Source organism: Vidua macroura, chromosome 11 (assembly GCF_024509145.1).
Source record: "Vidua macroura isolate BioBank_ID:100142 chromosome 11, ASM2450914v1, whole genome shotgun sequence".
In the NCBI taxonomy this organism is placed as follows: domain Eukaryota; kingdom Metazoa; phylum Chordata; class Aves; order Passeriformes; family Viduidae; genus Vidua; species Vidua macroura.
In genome coordinates, this window is record NC_071581.1 from 21,032,191 (window position 1) to 21,045,187 (window position 12,997).

At 55.4% G+C, this 12,997-nt stretch overlaps 1 protein-coding gene across 1 annotated transcript in view; it reads left to right on the plus strand.

Annotated features, from left to right (window-relative positions):
• The window catches only part of JPH3 (junctophilin 3), a 52,226-nt gene that overhangs the window by 2,087 nt on the left and 37,142 nt on the right, over nucleotides 1-12,997 (plus strand). The window lies entirely within an intron of this gene.

The following is a 12,997-nucleotide window of genomic DNA, read 5'->3' on the forward strand; positions in this document are numbered from 1 at the left end:
TGGCACCCAGCCCCTGCCTGGGAGGATTGAGGGAGGACAGACACAAGTCTGGACTAACTACAGGTCTCTGAGGGCTGGGTGTTGCAGGGCTGGCCCTGTCCCCGGCCACGCACGTGCCCCCGCCCCGGCACACTCCCCATCCTCTGCAGCGCAGCGTTTTTTAGGGAAACCTGGGCAGCATCCCCACACTGGGGTGGCTTAGCAGCAGTTTCAGCGTTTTCTGAGAAGCTACCAGAAGCAAAGAGCTTTTCCTTCCATCTTGTCAGGCCAGCCCGGCTTCCCGGTGCTCGGGGACCCAAAAGCGACGTCGCGTGTTCGCGATTTCGGGAGGAGGGAAGAGGAGCAGTGCTGGGAAAGGGCAGGGTCTGTGGCAAAATGTTCCCCCTGGGACTCTGCAAACCTTCCAAGGAGGAAGGAATGCCGTGCTGGGGAAATGCAGAGTGCTGGTAACTGTGGATGCTCCTCCACACCAGCTTCCCCCAGCTCAGCTGGGCCAGAACCACCCCCAAGGCCACTTTCACCAGCTCAGCTCCCAGCACCCAGAAGCCACGTCCCTTTCTCAGTTGCCTGGCTCCATTCTGGGTGGAAACCACCAAAGCTGGGCATCTCCAGCCTTTCTGGGCACCAAGCCTTGCTGAACTTTGTGTGCTTGGGTCCCAGAGGCCGCTGTGTGCGGGAGCGGTGGCACCGGCGAGGCAGCGGTAGGGAAGGATGTTTCTCATTAATCTATTCCAGTTATTACCTCCAGCAAACTGAAGTATCCAAGAATCCTCGCCCCAGCATCTGTCACTTGCCACCCACAGATAAATATTCATCCCTTGCACATCATTTTATTTTAGCTCCCCAGCCCTGGCTTGGGGATGGGGCCCTAAATGCGCAGCGAGGCTCGGGGAGCCCCGGGATCCACGGACTGGCTCCGGTTTTCCCATTCCCTTGCACGGCAGTGGGGAAGGGCACACCTCCCCCTGCCCCAGCGCTGTGCTGGGAGGGCTCTTGGGGTGACTGCTGGACTCTTGGGCGTGTTGGGTGTCGGGGGTGGCACATGGTGGCCCGGGGGCTCCCGCCAGCCCCGCAGGCGGCGCAGGCAGCGCTGCCCCCACGCGCAGCTTGCCGAGCTCACACCTCCCACGCCGCACACGCCGCGCGCCCCACGCCCGTCCCCCCACGCCGACCAGCCCCCCCACGCCCTTCCCACGCGCTCCCTGACCCCCGGGGAGAGCAAATCCTGCTCCCCCAGCCCGGGGGATTCGTGTCCATCCACACAGAGCCCAGGGAGCTGTGCTGCTCCCCCAGGAGCCCACGCGTCGCCGAGTGTCCCTGGCACGGCTGACACGCGGCCTCTGCGCCGTCCTGCTGTCCCCGTGGCCTCACGCACTCAGACACCCCCAGCACTGCTGATGGAGCCTCATCTTCCTGCCAAAAAACCTCCTGCCCCCCTCCAGAGCACCTGGTATTACATAAACCAGGCTCCCAAGGATTGCTTCGCTCGGGTGCTGGAGTTGGAGCACTTGTCTGATTCACCCCAGCTCCGGAGTGGGAGCAGGAATTGCTCCCTTGCTCCAGGTGAAAGGGCTGCATCCACCTGGATCAGCACCACTGTGAGGCTGGGGGTGCTGGCCGTGGAGCTGGGGCGACCTGGGGCAGTGGGTTGGAGACCCTCTTCTGATCAGGTCTGGAGACAGGAGACATCACAGCTGCTTCCTGCCTCCGATACTTTGGGGGTGCTCAGTGATTTCACCCCGGGGACAGCTGGAGCTGCAGCTCCAGATTTCCCATGGGAATCCTCTGCACTGGGCTTGGGTTGAGCTGCTGAAACCATCATGGCTGTGGGGGTGGGTGAGGTGGGGTGGCTGAAGGAAGCCCCCAGATCTGTTTTTGCCCTTTCCATCCATAGCAATGCTGTTTTCCTCCTCCTCCCACCTCTTCCCAGCTGAACAACTGGGATCCTAAACCAGACAGGGGCTCTGGGATGGGAGCAGCCCCATCCTGGGCACCCACTGCCCAGCATCCCTGAGGGAATGGGACAGGCTGGGGGTGTCTGTGGGAACCAGCCTCATCCTATTGCCAGTCCTCTCCCCATCCTGAATGTCCCACGCTCCCTAAATCCTTGTTTCTCGGGAGGGCTACCCCGAAAGGGCCGGGCGGTCGCATGGTGGTGTTCATCTTGTGTAATCTCCGTGCCCACTCACCTAAAATGAATCATCCTTTGATAGGTGAGGGAAATATAATTAGTGTTTGCATTGTTAGCACTGGCTGAGTAGGCAAGTGGGTTTTCTTGGCCCGGGCTGGGAAATATTCCTGCCACGGGGAGAGGGAAGCGGAGCGCTGGGAGCTGCCGGGGTGGGGCCCTGCCAGCCTGTCCTGCTCCTTGTCCCACTTTCCCACCCCTGCAGTGGCACTGGTGACACCTCTCCTAGCAGGTGCACCAGGAGCTACCGACCAAATGGCTGGGGGGGTGGTTGAGGAGGGGAAAAGCATGGAATATTTCCCAAAAGCCAGCATCAAGGGCTGCTCCGGGAGGGTAGAGCGGGAATGCTGTGTGGGACCTGCCTGCCTTGGAGGGGGCTGCATCCCCTCACCTGAGCACAGCCGTGCTCTGGGATGAACCACTGCCAGCCAGGAGGCTTGGAATGGGACATCTTTAAGGTCCCTTCCAACCCAAACCATTCCCAGATTCCACAATGGCAGCGGCCTGGTGCCTCTCCCCAGCCCGGCCTTCCCCTGAGCTCCTGCACAGGGAAGCCACGAGAGAGAGAGGGCAAATTTCCCTCAGGATCTATTCATAGCACGGATGGCAGAATTACCTTAAAAGTACCAGCTCTTCCCTTGTTTTGCTGCCGGGAAGGAATTGTTGATGCACTTTAAACAGTGGGCGGAAACAAGCAGATACAAGAGCGCCCTGATCCTCAATCCTCCCGTTCCTGCAGCACCCAGACACAGCCAGAGCTGCTCCTAACAACCCCCCAGAACCTGATAATCCATTTGAAAAGTCAAGATTTTGGTGATGGAGCATCACACTGTCCGGGCTGGGTCTCGAAGCTGCTCGCAGTGGTTCTAGGAGAGCAAAACCGGAGACGTCAGGAGCTGCCGAGCACAGAAAAATGAATCAAAATACTAAATGAAGATTCTGACCAGCCTCATTAAAAATAAATGCCATGAACTCATGGTAATTACTTCTCTCCCTGGAACATGCTGCTTAGTTTCAGGTACAGCTCAGGCCAGAGGAAGAAGGATTTTGACCTCAGAGAAAAGAACATGAGGCAGAAATGGCCAGACAGGCCTCAGACCCTCACTCCATCTTCCCGAGTCTTTTATCCAGGCTGAGATCCTCCAGGGAATTGTGCAGGACCCCAGCCTTGGGGAGCCCCCCAAGCCCCTCTCCCTGGCCCACACCAGAGGCTGACTTCAGCTCTGAAGCACAGTGTTAATGTCATTTCACTGGGGTGGGTTTCTCATGGCTTTGAATGAAAATCTCAGGATATTTGCATGTGATTTGATATCCCATGGGGCTCCTCGTGGTTGGGTGACATCTGCTCCTGGAGCTGAAGGTTTTTTGTTTTTTTTTTTTCCCTTTAGAAGCTCCAGCTTGTGGAATCATGTGATTTTGCAAGATTTTCAGCTTCGGTTTGGAAGCAAGGTTTCCACCCAGGCTATTGCAGAAAAGTCATTCTTCCAGGCTTGGGAAGCAGCAGACAAGAGCTAAAAATGCCTTCTGTTTAAAAATGCCTCGATTTTAAAATGAACCTGATGAATTTTGAATGCTTTGAGTCAGGTAATGCTGACGTAGATGAATGAGCTGTGTTAAAGTAGGCATGACTTGGAGATGGAGGAGCTGGGCAGGGTGAGCTCCGGGATTGTCTTTTAGGGGTGAACACTGGGGTTTAGCATCTGCCTTGTGAGATTTTTTGGTCTCCTTGGGTCTGGTTTTGGCATTGATTGAACTCCTGAGCAAGGAAGGATTTTTTTGCAGGAGTTTGCAGGAGTTACAGGAGAGGCTTGATGGTCATTTGCCCCTGGATTCAGCTGTTTAACTCACAATTAAAGTGTTTTTAACAACCATAAAAAAAAAAAAAAAAAAAAAAAAAAAAAAAAAAAAAAAAAAAAAAAAAAAAAAAAAAAAAAAAAAAAAAAGGGGAGCTTGCAGAAAGCAAAACTTGAAAGGCAAATGTTTGTATTTTGGGGCTTGATATTGGCTTTTCAAAGACAGATTCTGGCCTTTGCATCAAAAATCCTTAAAAATTGCAATGGGTGCATGAGCATTCCCTAAGAACAGGCACTGCCTTCCCAACATTATTCCCTGAAGAGGTTCCACTCACTCTCAGCACACAGCAGAGCATCATGAATTTTCATGAATGAGTGAACAGCCAGAGCAAGGCCCCTCATTTTGCTGATTTCCACAAGAAGATGATCACTACAGAGGTATAATTTCCTGCTCAGGGCATCACTTGGGGCCTGCAAGGTGTTCCCCTGGCATGAATAAGGGTCTGGCAGTGTCCAAGGCCAGGCTGGAGGGGCTTGGAGCAATCTGGGATAGTGGAAGGTGTCCCTGCCCGTGGCAGGGGTGGGATGAGATGAGCTTTAAGGGCCCTTCCGAGCCAAACCTCTCTGTGATTCCATGATTTATTTCACAGGGAATAAATAAACCCTGCTCTTGCCTCATCCCACCCCGGAGCAGCCTCCTAGCCCTGATCCACGGGGAGCTCAGCCCCTCATCCCACCCATCTGAGCACCTCCCACACCTCGGGGGGATGCAGCCCCCAAACCCAGCACCTCCCACACCTCGGGGGGATGCAGCCCCCAAAACCAGCACCTCCCACACCTCGGGGGGATGCAGCCCCCAAAACCAGCACCTCCCACACCTCGGGGGGATGCAGCCCCCAAAACCAGCACCTCCCACACCTCGGGGGGATGCAGCCCCCAAAATCAGCACCTCCCACACCTTGGGGGGATGCAGCCCCCAAAACCAGCACCTCCCACACCTTGGGGGGATGCAGCCCCCAAAACCAGCACCTCCCACACCTCGGGGGGATGCAGCCCCCAAACCCAGCAGTGTGGGAGAGGCTGGGAATCAGCTCTTGCTCCCAGATCTCTGCTGGGGAACGGGAGAGCTCCCGGAGTTTGGGGCAGGATTGGAGCACGGGGGGATTAAGGGAATCAGCATTAGCCTGATTTCACTCTGCTCTCTGAGAGCAGCACATTGGCCTTAATAAAGGTGCTGAGCAATATCCTGAAGTGGTTTGCATCCCTGGGGATAAAACCTTGTCCTGCTTTTGACCCCAGCTGGTGGCTGAATCCACAGGGATTCAGCTGCCCTGGGAAAACCGTGGCCCCATTTCACCAGGGGATGATGCTTCCTTGACTTTCCCTCTGTCTGACCAAGCCAGCCCTTCCCACTGCCAGGACAGGCAACAAGAAATGTCTTTCTTTGGTAGTTTCCTTTTAAAAGTTGTATTTCCCCTGACTGCAGGAGCTGGAGCTTTAAGAGGAATCACAACTGGCCTGAGGGGCACCATGAGCCCCATGAGGATCAGTGAAGCCAAGATTTTATTGTCTTTATTGTGGGTTTTTGAAGCCTTTCCTTGAATTCTGGCTGGACAAGGAACTTCCCAACAGGTTTGGGGAAGCAGGAGGTGCAGCAGCAATGAGAAGAGGGAGGGGATGCTCAGGACAGGTTTGGTTTTTCCTGAAGAACAGAGGAACAGAGTTTTACCCCTTGAAGCAAATAGCTGAAACGCCTTGGAAAACATTAATTTCCACACACAATTTTTTTTTTTTTATGTTTCCAGTGAGGGAGGAGCCTTCACCTGCTGCTGGCAGAGTATCCTCGGGACAGGCAATGAGGACATAAATGTGTCCCCATGTTTGGGATGGGGCTCATACCCCCCAGAGGAACATTCTTGCCACCTGTGATTTCCCGGGGATTTTCCCCAAGGAGAAGGGCTCAGCAATCCCTGTTCCATGGTATTTCAGCCAGAAATACTTTTGTTGTTATTTGCATCCAGAGGAGGAGGAGGAGGAGGAGGAGGAGGATGCAGATTCCCTGGCTGAGGCGTGAGGCTGTAGAAATCCATCTCCTCCCTGCAGCCCCCGGCTCCTGCTCCTGCAGAGCTTCTGGCTGCTCCAAAGCCATCCCTGCTCCCATCCCTACCCCTTCCAAAGCCACCTCCTTCCAAACCTCATCCAAACCCAGCACCTCCACTGCTTGATTCCTTTAGATGGAGGCTCCCTGCTTTTACAAGTACAAGCTGACCATGCTGACACGAGCTGTAAATTCTTTATTATTTACTGGCCCCCAAACCAGATTTCCTTCTGCACCCAGGCAGGAGCAGAGCAGCTCTCATCCTCCTCATCCTCTCCTCCTTGCCCTCCGTGCCTCCCTGGATGCCCAGGCCTGGCTGTGCCCACCATGTCTGGATGCACCCAGCATTAGCACTGTGACTAACACCCATCACGTGTTCCTGCCTGCAGATTAGATTTGCATACTCAAAAATCCATACTTTATGCCTTCCCCTGTGTAAGCAGTTACCAGAGCATATTTTTGGCAAATTAGCAGCCACAGCAGAAGCATCTGACTGTGTTTTTAGCGTGGCTTGGTGAAGGAAAACCTTGGCAGGGCTGGAGGGGGATCACTGGCTGTGGATTTGGGATCTGTGTGGTGCTGGACACAGGATTCCCACGTTCCAAGGTGGGCAGTGCAGGTGGCAGCTCCCAGCCATCCATGCCATGCCTGAGGGGGGGGTTAGGGCAGGGTTTTTGGGGGGCTGAGAGCAGCAGCTCGGCACAGGGCAGGGCATGGAAGTCACCTGGCTGGACACGGTGTCCTGCTGCCGGGAGGGACAGGCCAGGAGGGGTGTCCTGGCAGAAAATGTGTCCCCACGTCCATGCAGTGACCAGGGGGTTGAGGGAGGGGATTCTCCCCCTCTGAAACCCCACCTGAAGTGCTTTTCCAGCTCTGGGGTTTCCCAGTGTGAGAAGGACGTGGAGCTGCTGGAGCAGTTCCAGAGGAGGCCACGGAGATGCTCCAAGGGCTGGAACCCCTCTGGAGCCAACCTGGGAGAGCTGGGGGTGCTCCCCTGGAGAGGAGAAGCTCCAGGGAGAGCTCAGAGCCCTTCCAGGGCCTGAAGGGGCTCCAGGAGAGCTGGAGAGGGACACAAGGGATGGAGGGACAGGACACAGGGAGTGGCTCCCACTGCCAGAGGGCAGGACTGGATGGGATTTTGGGAAGGGATTGTTCCCTGTGAGGGTGGGCAGGCCCTGGCACAGGTGCCCAGAGAAGATGTGGTTTCCCCTGCATCCCTGGCAGTGCCCAAGGCCAGGTTGGATGGGGCTGGGAACAATCTGGGATAGTGGAAGCTGTCCCTGCCGTGGCAGGGAGTGGGAACAACAGGAATTTTAAGGTCCCTTCCCACCCAAACCATTCTGGGATCCTGTGCTCCTGTGCTCAGGAGTCCCCATAGAGTCAGGCTGAACATTTGGGGGCACATTTTTCCCAGCAATTCCCCGGGATGGCAGGCGAGGATGTGCCCATTGTCACACCATCAGAGCTGAGGCTGGCTGAGCCCTCTCTTTTCTCCCAGACCTTCTTCCCTTTGGGCTGGGTGTGCCTGAGATGATTTGTGTGTGAATCCTCCTGGGCTCTGTGATATCGAGCAGCTGGAAAAGGATATCTGTAAAACTCCCTCCTCTGGTTGGAATTCAAGAGCCCGGCCTAATTATTGCCATCGGACATCTTTAATTAATATGCTGCAGAGGCCAGAGATAAGAGGGGGGCTGAGCACGCCAGGAAGGATCCTTTGTGAGATAAATCAGCAATTTGTAAAACCTAATTACTTTGGCTTGGAGAAGTGGAGGGGCACTTCGGACCACTTCCCCCTCCTCCCTGGGATTTTGGGGAAGGAGGGCTGGGAGCTTGGGAATGCTGCTGGTGCCCAGCACAGTCACTACACCAGGAGGATCTGGCTGTGCCTCAAGGATGGGACAGAGTTCCTGCCCTTTGGAGCCTCCTGCTCCCATTTTCCAGGCAAACTTGGGAAGCTGCATCCCTGTTGCTGATGAATTTATCTAACCTGGGAATATTGACCCAGCGTGGTGGGTGTGCTTTGGGCTTTCAACTCAGTGTTAGGGATGGAGAAGGAATTTTTTCCAAACATTTGTCTTCTTCTGAGGTCGGGCTGTGATAATGACACATGTGTGTCCGCTGCCCTCAAAGTGCTTCACAACATCCCAAATTCCTGCTTGGATGTCTCCATATGAGGAACTGGAAGAGGGCAGGTCTGTGCAAACCTCCCGTGGGTTTTATCCATGTGTTTGCCAGAGGATTCATCCTGCAGGCCACGGAACCGGCTGTGTGGGTTTGGGAAAAACCTGGGAGCAACCATAAAGCTTCTCCTTAATGGCGTTCCTGGAGTGGGGCCAGAGGGCTCAGTGGCTACAAAATGCCAAATCTTGGGCATGGGCATAGGGGGGGAAACAAAACGCAGTCATTCCAACCCAAAAAAAACTCCTTATTTTTATCTCCTTCCAACATCATGGACCAGGTTGATATCCAAGTGCATGATCCCACCTCAAGGCAGAGGAAGCCCCACATACCTGGGCAGCCCCACATGCTCCCTTCGGGCTTCCTCCTGTGCTCTTCAAACTCCAGCTATTCCTGAGCGAGCTGCTTGGGAGGTTTATTGGTTATAAAGCTGGATTTCACTGGAATGAATGCTGCACATCCCCTTTATCCAGTGGCTGGGCATCACCGTGGGCTTTCACCACCTCTGCATAAGCAGGAAAGGATTCCAGGTCCAGGACATTCCTCAGTTTGGGACAACAAGCAGTGGCTTGGTTGTCCCTTTCCAGCCATGGAGAAGAAAGATCTTGTCAGTGAGAGGGAGCAGCCCTGGATCCCCACGGTGCCTGTATCCCAGAGGGATGAGCCAGAGCTGGAGATCTCTCCTCCCCTCCCCAGCAAAATCCCCAAAATCCCTTTGGCAGAGGAAGGGAAATGCACGGAAAGGCCTCGCTGTTCCTGCAATGCCTCCCATCCTCTCCATGGAGATCTTTGCAAACAGGAGCTGTGTTAGAGCTCCCCAGCCCAGCTGAACTGCTGGAATGCTGCTGCCTTATCCCTGTTCCCAGCAGGGAATCTGGAGGTGCAGGGTCCTGCTCACCCCCCCTCTGCTTCGCTGCAAGGTGCAAACCCGGGCCAGCCCTGGTTTTGGGGATTTTGGCATTATGGGGCCACGAGGAGCTGCCCTGCAGACTCTCAGCTCTCTTCCCAGGATGGATTTTAGCCAAATGCTGAGGAAGTGCTGCTCCCTGACACTGCTGCAGAATCAGGAATGATGCTTCCCAGGCCAGGGACTTCCTGCTCTCAGCCCCGCTGCCTCTGGCCAAGGATGGGGCTCTGCACGCTCCTCAAAGCCATGGCAATTCCTGCAGGAGCTCTGGAAACAAGCCAGCCCTGCTGCAAGGGGAGCAAGCCAAAAAAACCCCAAATTCAGGGTTAGGAACACCAGTGAATGTGTCCAACAGCACTGCCCCTTGTCTTCTCTCCGTGTTTACATCGATCCCTGTCTTTCCCATGAGCCTGTTCCCTTTCTTACACTCCAACAGTGATTTCTGATATAGGGTTTTTTTCCTCCAATCCATCTTTTGGGATGACTCCAGTTGTTTTCTCCAAGCCTCAGGTTGTGCCCTCTCCTTAGCTCTGCTCGGCATGGACATGGCCACTTCCTCACCTTTATCTTGACTTTCCACGTCCAAGACTTTCTTCTCTCTCTTTGTCCTTTTTGCCCCGTGCAAAAGGGCCACACAGAAGTGGGATGGATATTTGTGGCATCTTGGAGGCATCCATAGGGGTGCCCTGCACGGCTGAGGGAAGAGGTTGGGACCTTTTCCTCCCCAGGGATTCTCCTCCATCACGGTGCCTTTGGCTCTTCTCTGGCTTGGGCAATGCAATGGGTTTGTGGCCAGGGCTGCCTTGGATTGCTCCCTGCCTCCCATCCCAAGGCAAGCACGTTCCCCTCCTGCATCCCGGCCCTGTGAGGCGCTCAGAACCAAAATCCGTGGAATTCCCCCTTCAGCACCTCAGCAGATGATTCTGTTCCATCAGAAATGCTCATTCCACCCCTCCCAGCCCCACCCTGCTGTCCCCACCGTGCCACATTCCTGCTGCACCTTCCCTTTCCATCCCCCGAGCCCTGGAGCAGCTGCAGCCCGTCCATCCTGGCACGTGAAGGGAAATATCCTGAAATCCCGTTTCCTCTGCAGGGACAAGGAGTCTCCGGGCTCCTTGTGAGACCAAGCTTTGTGCACATTATCTGCAAATGTTGGGGCAGAGGTTAAGCCGAGCGGGGCTCGGGGCAATGCAGATCAGATGGCTCTGGAGCCTCCCGCTATCCATGGCCAAATCCTGGATGTCCAGGGGTTTAAAACATCAGGGAGTCAGGGGAAGGAAGGAGCGCTCTCGGAGTCTGTGGGTCTCTGTGTGTCAGGATGACCCCGAGAGTGTAAAAGTCCTTTTGTTTCCCAGCCCGTGCAGCCAAAGAAGGAGTCAGAAATGCGTAGGATCGGCTTCTCAAGGTTGTTTATTTTCCCTTATCTAGAACATTCTCTCTCTGACCTGCTGAGCTCTGTCCAGCAGGTCGGCCATGGCATTCTGTGTGCTGCCTCGGGCGGCGTTTACATTTTATATCAAAAATTACGTGTATTATATTTACAATATTGTGTCAATACCCATCATCTATGTTAGACACTGTGTCTGTACCTTAAACCAATAGAAAAGTGTCACCAGCACACCAAGACATGGAGGGCAAGAAGAAGGAGAAGAAGGTCAGGACATGCCCAAATCCCTCCGTCTTGTCCCCTGAACCCCATTCTAAAAACCCCAAAATTCTACTTTCTCACCCTGTGTTAACTCAACTACCACGCTACTCAAACCCTTGTGGCTTGTAATTCCTCACACAGAGTTGGCAGCTTTTCCCACGGGCTAAAATGGAAGCCACAGGTGTTTTTGACTTTGTGCCAAGGTCTCCGAGCCCCCTGCCAGGGTCTGGAGCCAGCCAGGGCAGCCACAGGGATGTGCTGGACTCTGACAGAGTGCTGCTGGCTGAGGAAGGGCTGAGCTCCCTGACAGGAAGCTCTTTGATCTGCTGGTGGCCACGAAGCTGCTCAGATGTCTTGGTGGCCGTCGGGGACACGAGCGTGGCCTCTGAGGCAATCCCTGGGGATAATCCATGCTGCTGCCTCCTGCAGGGAAGAAACGACCCCCACGAAAGCAGAGCTGGGGGTTGGGAGTTGCTCCACGTTTGCCAGGAGATGAGGAGGCCGAGGGACCTGTGTGGGGTCAGGGCTGGAGTCAAGGGATTCAGCCAAGGGAAAGGGAGATCGGGACTTGGGCAGGGTGGGATCTGGTGGATCTCATGCAGGAACTGTTCTCACTGTGCCCCTGCCCACACTGAAAACACTGAAACCCACTGAATCCATCTCCAGGGAAGCAGGAGCACTGCGTGAGGACATCCCAAGCCACCCTGGGGGCTCCTTGGCACGGGGGGGAATCTTTCCCCAGGTTGCTCCATTGTCCTGCTGAGATACTCTGGGATGGAGCCAGAAAGGGAAGAGAAGTGCTGCCAGGTGCCCAGGGAATGCAGGGACACCTTGGCAGGCTCTGCCACAGCCACCATCCCAGGCACGGGGAGAGCTGTGGGCTCATGGCACTGGTTGTTCCTGATTCTTGGGGACACCACAGGGGACAAGGCAGGCTGGCTGCTCAAACCCCCCCACAGGACATGTCTGCAGTGTCCCCTGAGCTGCATCCTGCAGGTTGCCCCCCATCCTTCTCCCTGTCACCACCTCCTCGCCCTGCCCTGCCAGTGCCTGCCCTAATCCCGGTGCTAATCCTATAAACCCTCAGTAAATCCCACCTGCCCCTGCCTCTCCACGTCCCTTCTCCAGGGCAGGCTCTGTGGGGTCCCCAGCTTGGGCCTGCTGGTTTTTTTGGGGTGCACAAAGCTGCCACCCCAATAATTTAATGCCATTGGAGCCCGGGGAAGGACACCCAAACCCTGGGGGATTTGTCCAAAGCGCTGGCAGCTAAAAGACAGCTGAAGCACCCCAAAATACGCCCCAAAACGTGGCCAGGTGCTGGTTTCACACTCTCAGGAAGCAGTTCCTGTGCTCAGCATGAGCTGCTCCAGCCCAGATCCCTTCTCCACTGCTGAGCCCCAGGACTGGGCAGGGAGATTCCTCAGGGAGTGCTGGGGTCGGACTGGCCCGATTCACGCAGGGCTCACTGTTTCAGCAGGTCTATTTTAAGGCTCCCTGGGCGTGTGGGAACGGGGCTGGCACAAAGGGAGGTCCCACTGCTGGCAGGGTGCTGCCTGTGCACATCCCAGCTCTTCACATCCCAGGGCTGGGACTGCTCACAGCGTTCCAGCAGCTCCAGGGCCCTGCTCGGAGCCATCCTCAGGCTCCTCGATCTGCCCCAGGAGGGCTCACAGTGGCTCACTGCATCTCGAGCTGGCCTGGAGAAGATTAAGCCGACCTAAGAATAAAAACAAGCCCTGCAGTTCAATGGGCTGGGATAAGGCCTGGAATTGTGCCAATCTGCGAGCTCCAGGAGGGGATGGGATTAGGAGCCCTGAGCAGATTACCACCCACCCCGTGTTTCGGTGCACAGGGAGGGTGCTGAGGTCCAGCTGTGCCCCCCAGGCTGGGTGGGCTCCTTGTCCCCCCGTTCCCAGTGCCAGGGTGGAGCCCTGTGCGTGTTTCGTGCCACCGACAAGCAGTTAAGAAACTCCAGGAAGTGCCCACGCAAATGTAGGAGCTCCAACAGGGGCACAATTCCAAGGGGAATATCCAAATGGATCTCTCCCTGTGAGGCCTTTATTTCTATGGAGGTGCTTCCTCCCCCAGCACACCGGATGAAGGCACTGTGTGTATAAATAAATGTATTGTTATGCATTATCCATCCACTGTGAGATGCCATCGCTGCCAGCAGCATGGAGTGTGC